The sequence below is a fragment of the Chenopodium album genome, chromosome 20, assembly GCF_948465745.1.
Source record: "Chenopodium album chromosome 20, dcCheAlbu1.1, whole genome shotgun sequence".
Classification (NCBI taxonomy): Eukaryota; Viridiplantae; Streptophyta; class Magnoliopsida; order Caryophyllales; family Amaranthaceae; genus Chenopodium; species Chenopodium album.
In genome coordinates this window covers 37,056,013-37,062,690 of record NC_137853.1, presented here as the reverse complement: position 1 = coordinate 37,062,690, position 6,678 = coordinate 37,056,013, and the positions used below count along the sequence as shown (strand labels likewise).

At 31.2% G+C, this 6,678-nt stretch overlaps 1 pseudogene; it reads right to left on the bottom strand.

Moving 5' to 3' along the window:
* Window positions 1-619: 619 nt before the first annotated feature.
* Window positions 620-1,183, bottom strand: LOC145597154 (agamous-like MADS-box protein AGL62 pseudogene; annotated as a pseudogene).
* Window positions 1,184-6,678: the final 5,495 nt, after the last annotated feature.

The following is a 6,678-nucleotide window of genomic DNA, read 5'->3' as shown; positions in this document are numbered from 1 at the left end:
AATTACAATTTTATACTAAAATATATTGTTAGAGTCTGTAATGAACTGATGACTCAAGTAATTAGAGGGTGAAAGTGAAACCATTCCCATCACTCCCATAATTACACTTTTGCATTTTTTTTTTTTTGAGACCACACTTTTGCATTTAATCTTCTATGGTTCCATACTTCCATTCATTTTATATTTTTAGGCACTTAATTAGTTGTCAATAATATATGATAAATTTATTGTACCAAATAATATTAAAAAAAAAAAAAAAGACACGTAGTAATACTTTTAAGCAAAAAATTATACGAGAGTAGGAGACTAGGAGACTAGGAGTGATATATAGACAACCAAAATCATCTAATGGTTATTTTATTCCATGAAAACATAATAAGACATAATTCATTACATATTTTTCCTGGCCTTAATTAATCGAACTTACTTTAGTACTAGAATAACAAGAACAATAACAAAAACAAAGAAACTAATAAGACATTATATTTAGAACAACTTTTGCTTATAAATGCTGCTAACTTGACCAGGAACAGTAAACCCTTCAATTTCATCCTTCATGGATTTGATGTCAAAGCTAGTGTTGATAATCAGCAACTAACTCCGACACCGTTATCCATTTTTAAGATTGGATCGAAGAAGAAGTATTTTCCACCAACGAATGAGCTTGGTTAGCTACATTCATCTTAAGATTCTCCAATGAAGCTCTCAGAATTTCGATTTCGTTTAAGCCAAGGTTATCAATAGGTTGCTCCCACCAATTTTGGCTATTTCTCATGAAGTTGTTAATCATTTCACCCCTAGCCTTTTCAACCTCTTGGAGTTCATTTATTTTGGTTAGTTGCGAGTTGAGTTTGCGCATAGTAGCACTTTGTGGACGACCTCCATGGACACCACCCTCAGAATTGGTGGTACCATTAGGGCATATTTGGTTACGGTTAATGTAACGGTTGACTATAGAGTCAACATCTGGTTGACCAAAAGAGAACATCTTTTGGCCAGGGGAAAACACAATTATTGTGGCTTCTACACCACAAAGAGTGCAGATTTCACTGGCCTTCTTAAAGAGACCTAAACGGCGTTTTGAGAAGGTCACTTGTCTATGGCTAGGATTCTTAATCTTAGCCATTTGGATCTTTTGACGACCTCTCGATTCCTTCTTAGGCATGGATGATGAAGAAGACATGATGGATTGGGAGAATTGATTAAATCAATAAGCTAATTTGTGGTGGTGGTGTAAGAATGCATACTAACTTGAGGGGTATTTATAGGGTAATGTGTGGTTCTTAAGAGAGGCTTTGAAAGTTAATTTTAATAATTCTTCACCAATTATTGTTGATTTAGCAGCTGGTAAAATCTTATCCAATTAATATATTTCTCATTTTGGAGATTTATGTACCATTTAGTTGGTAATTGTACTGTTTCATGCATCATAGAAGAGATTAACATTTGACTTTATGAATGAAGTCAATTATTATATATCAATAATGTGTAATTATTTGAATGGTTGATTGGTTTATGAACCGGCATGAATATCTTCTTTCTTAAAATTATGTTTCCTTATAGCATTTAGAATTTGTTTTTAACTTTTAATTTGAGTATAAATACAACATAATGAATAATGTACAACTAAGCAAGACCCTAAAATGATAGATGTATAGAACGCGTAGGCAGTGATCCAAAATTCAAAGTTAGGGTCTTGTATAGAAATATTGAATACAGAGGAAAATGCATTGAATTGTCCAATATTTTAAGTTCTAAGTGTGTAGAAACCCTTCAAATATTATGTGATTGTAATCTCTTATCTTGCCAATGTGATTGATTCATTATTTTGTATCTTGCTAACAAAAGAAAGACCATTAAAAAAAGATATTCCCTAGTGAGCATAGATGGTAAAATACAAGGGAGATTGTGTACAAAGATTATGCTCATGATAATATACGCGTCGATGTTACGAGTCTTCCGACCAGATGTAAAATTAGTAAATTAATCTCGATAATATATACAGACATCGATGTTACGAGTCTTTTGACCATGTTTAAAATTAGTAAGTTAATCTCGATAATATATACATCAATGTTACAAGTCTTCCGACCAGGTGTAAAATAGTAAATTAATCTCAATAATATATTATTTGATGTTACGAGTCTTCCGACCACGTGTAATATTAGTAAATTATATCCTCTCACATAAGAGGATGTAAACCAAGAGTAGGATAGAAATTCAGATTACAAATTTTTAAATAAATGACATCTATTATTATCACTTTTTAGCTAAGAAGAATAGGGTTTGCTTATTAAAATTGCAGAGAGGGGAGATTAAGGGCCAGTTCACATTTACTGAACTGAACTGATTGGAACTGAACTGAAGTGAGCTGAGCTGAAATGAATATTTTATGAGAGAAAGAAATTAGGAGCTGAATTGAATTGAACTGATTGGAGCTGAACTGAACTGATTGAAGCTGAGCTGAACTGAACTGAAATTAAGTAAATGCGAACAGGCCCTAAGGTTCAATGTATAAGTTTTATTTTATAGAAGAATGCGGGAATATTAAATGATATGGTAATCTCTTTTTTACAACAAATTATATAATAAGCTTAATTTTACTTCTATTTAGCATCGTAAACGTTTACAATGATTATGCTAACTTGGTTTTCTATATGCATTGCAATTTCAACTAGTTACATGACATCTAAGTTATAAAGGGGAACCCTGTTAAAAAAATTATAAATTAAAGGAGAAGTACGTACATTACAATGAATACATAACCTGAATATGAAGCTCATGTTGTCTATTTCGACTTTGATCTCGAGGACTTCAGCTTCACTAAATTGCCTATCCATCTATATATTCGGATGTTTTATTAGCTTCAAAGGTTTTTCGATTTTGTTGTTTCAACTCGATTTTATACTATGGTCACGTAGAAAATGTATGGCATGCAGATAATTTGGTCGTGATTAATCTGGTTGCATATTATATCATCATTCTGTTGTATTCATATTAAATTATTAACCCGCTATTCTCTTTTTTTTTTTTTCTTTTTTTTTTTTTTTTTTTGACAAAGGAAACCACTATTCTCAATATGGAGTATATGATGATATATTAAAAAAAAAAAAAAAAAAAAAAAGGGCAAACATATTAGGTATTACAATTTTCAGAGAAAACAGGGGTCATTGTTATTCCTTATCATTGTTTACCGATCTCACTTTAAGAAAATTAAGAACTTAAATGAAATTAAACTAAAAAGAACAAGCCTTATATCTTAATCCATTTCTTCTACTCCAAAATATGTACGACTTTGTAATCCTCACACATTAGTCAGAGGATGCTTTAAATAGGCCTGCAGAAGACTACAACTAAGAAAAGATAAATACAGCATTATTTACTTTCTAAATACTAGAGATAATTACAAGAGAATATTTATCTAAGTATAACAACTTTAGAAAAGAGAAAAAGAGATAACAATATTGACTGAATAAATTAAACCTTTTTATATTTTATAGGAAGTAAAACCAATTAAGTTACTTAAATCAAGTGGTAAGCACTTTTAATATCATAGAAACTCAAATCCATAGTAATTAATATACGTAATGCTATAAAAAATATGGATTGATAACATCCAAACTTTAATTTAACGAAAAAAATAAAACTTTAATTTAATGATGCAATTATTATTATTTTTTTAAGAAAAAGAAAGAAAATAAAACAAGTATGGATATCCGCCTATGTTTGATGATGAAACTTTAAAAACAAGTATGGATAGCAAACCACGCCTAGATTGATCACTCTTACATGTCACCTTTTAGTATCCAACTGATTTTGATTTGTGAGTGAGGCCAAAGTTGCACCTACATACCCTTTGTGCAACACCAAACTCTCCACATAAGTACCAAGATCAGAACTACGGAAAGTTTTTCTTTGTTGCACTCGATGACTCATAATGTTATAAAAGATCAATTTGTTATAAGTATGTACCAACAATAAACCAGTACTTTCAATATATATATAATCTTAAGCCCTTCACGTGTGAAATCCATGTAGGTATTTAAATTAGAATCTCCGGAAGAGAATAGGTGCCATGAATCATTTCCACCATTCTTTACCATTACCCATACGCAAGCTCTTACGCGAGAAATACCAAAAATAGCTAATGATCCCCCGAGGAGGAAAATAAACCTGAGCATTTCTTTCCCAATATCTGGCATCTTCACATAGCTAAATTTCTCGGATCTCAAATCAAACGAAAAAAGACGGGTTTCTTCACCTTGAAATCTAGGATGGGGTTTCCAATACCAAGCTCCTTGATAAAAAAATAACCTTATTGTGATCAATTAATTCAAAACACCACTTGGGAACATTCGTCCAACTAGGCTTAACCCTCCAACGATGATCACATAATGAATAGATTGCAATTGCAACCGATTGCTCGGAAGCTATACGATCACCAAGCTCAAAACAAACAACCTTATAATCATTACCACAAGGATCAAATCCTAAATGAAATCGTCGTCTTTCAACATTATCTGATTTAGGAATAAGAGGGCAATGAAGAAGTAACACAGATTTTCTAACAAAAGGGTTCCACAAATTCAACTCTACAATTTTCGACCAGTGTGAGTTATAGCGCTTAGTCAGCAACAACCCATTAACCATATCAATGTTTATAAAAAAGTGTGATGCAACTAATTGAGTTGCTTTTTTAATTGTATCACTATGACGAACTGTGATATTGATATCGCTTAATGTGTTGGGTACATTTTCAGCAAATAATAAATAAGCATTTGCACTATTGTTCTTGTAAATTTTGAGGTGTGTGGAAATAAAATCAGTAGAATCAATAAAAGAACACCAAGTTTTACAAACACACCTGAATCGTAATAGGTTTTTGACCGACGACCTAAGCAAAATTTCTCTCCATAAATCTGGCGGCAAGTACTTGTATTCTTTTGATCGTTTTCGACTTTTCTGACTACCTCTCATCAGTAAATGGGGTTTTAACTTTGGTTTCTAATCTAATACATAGGATTATATGGAGCATGTATATTAGGTTTTGTTTTTTACTAGATCGTAGGGTGTTTTTGGGTGCTACATAAGATATTCTTTGATAATTCAACAAATTATAAATTTGATTTAAAATAATCTAATTTTATCTTTTAATAATTTTGCCAAAAATATTTTTATCTTATATAAGCACGAATAAGAGACTACATTTTCGCTTGCATGAAATTGACAAAATTTATAAAGGTGAAACAAATTTAACTTCCTCAAGTGATTTCTCAAACTCATGTACTCCGTAATTCACAATTTTGCAGATGTAACATGAATGTCTCGTGATTCTTTTTGTTAGGATACATGATGATTAAAGGATGGAAGAAAAATATTTAATATTATCATTTTTTTTTTTTTGAAAGCCAATATTATCATGTTAATACTTAATGAACATAGTATTATCTCCTAAAATTATAATTTAATTTATAATTAAAGAAAACAAAATTAATGAATGATAAATTTTAAAATAATAAATATTTACAATATTATCTTTAATAAAAAGTTTTATTTAATATGTTTTACAAATAAAACTATCTTTTGCCAAGGTTTTTTAACAAAAGACTATATATGCACTAGAGTTAATAGCAATAGAGTTAATATTTTTTTTTTTAACCATCTAATCAACACTTATGGGCTATTTTGATACACTCACAAAATAATAAAGACTCCGTAGTTATCATTCTATAAAAATTTCTTTAGTATAAAACAGATCCACGTTTAAACCATCCATAGAAACAAGGCATACCACCATGGCAATAGGCGCAGCAAAATAAAACTCCATTAGTCCAGTATATATGTGTTGGTTTATCTGGCGCTTTTCCATAAGTTAGTGTTCCTACTCATCATTGTAGATCATAGACTCATACCTCAATCCAGTGTTAGTCCTTTTAAAAACCTGTACACCAGATAAACTGCAAATAAATTTATGAAAGTTACATCAATAACACACCATTTTTCAGAAACAAGAAACTCAACTCTAAAACAAATATCAACTTATACCCTATTGACAGTAATATCAGGGGCAAACAGGGCACAGCACATGACTCATACTATTCCGGACGTGGTATACTGTAACAGCAAACACATCAAAAATGATCTTCTTCCTTAAACTTATAAGTGAACCTTAGTTGACTCTACATTATCGATCTCTTAATTGTTTGTTCATAAGGGGGGTGGGGGCATACTAAAATAGTTCTTCGTGGTTTTGGAATCAATAAAGTACCAAGATTGGGAAATTTGAGTGTCCAGGCATTGTAAAGCTCAGAGGGAAAAGTACAGTTTATTCCTGTACTCATATTCAGATACATTCAACAGAGAAATATAGGAACTTGCTAGAACAAGAAAAAACACAAAAGAAATCGCAAGGGAATGTATCAAAATGAGGAAGGAGGCTCTGAAGACAGGATGGGCTTCCAAAATATACTTGTGAACAACACATCGATTTCTAGATTCTAAGACGATTGTACAAGTTACCATTAACAGCAAATTTAACAACTGTATTGAGTTATTGACTATGAGTCTTCAAGTGGTAATCAATGAATATAAGATGACATCTCTGGACAAGATAGTGATAAACTACTCTGGTACTTGCTATTAGATTCGTATTTAAGTGCACTTTCCTAACATGAAATT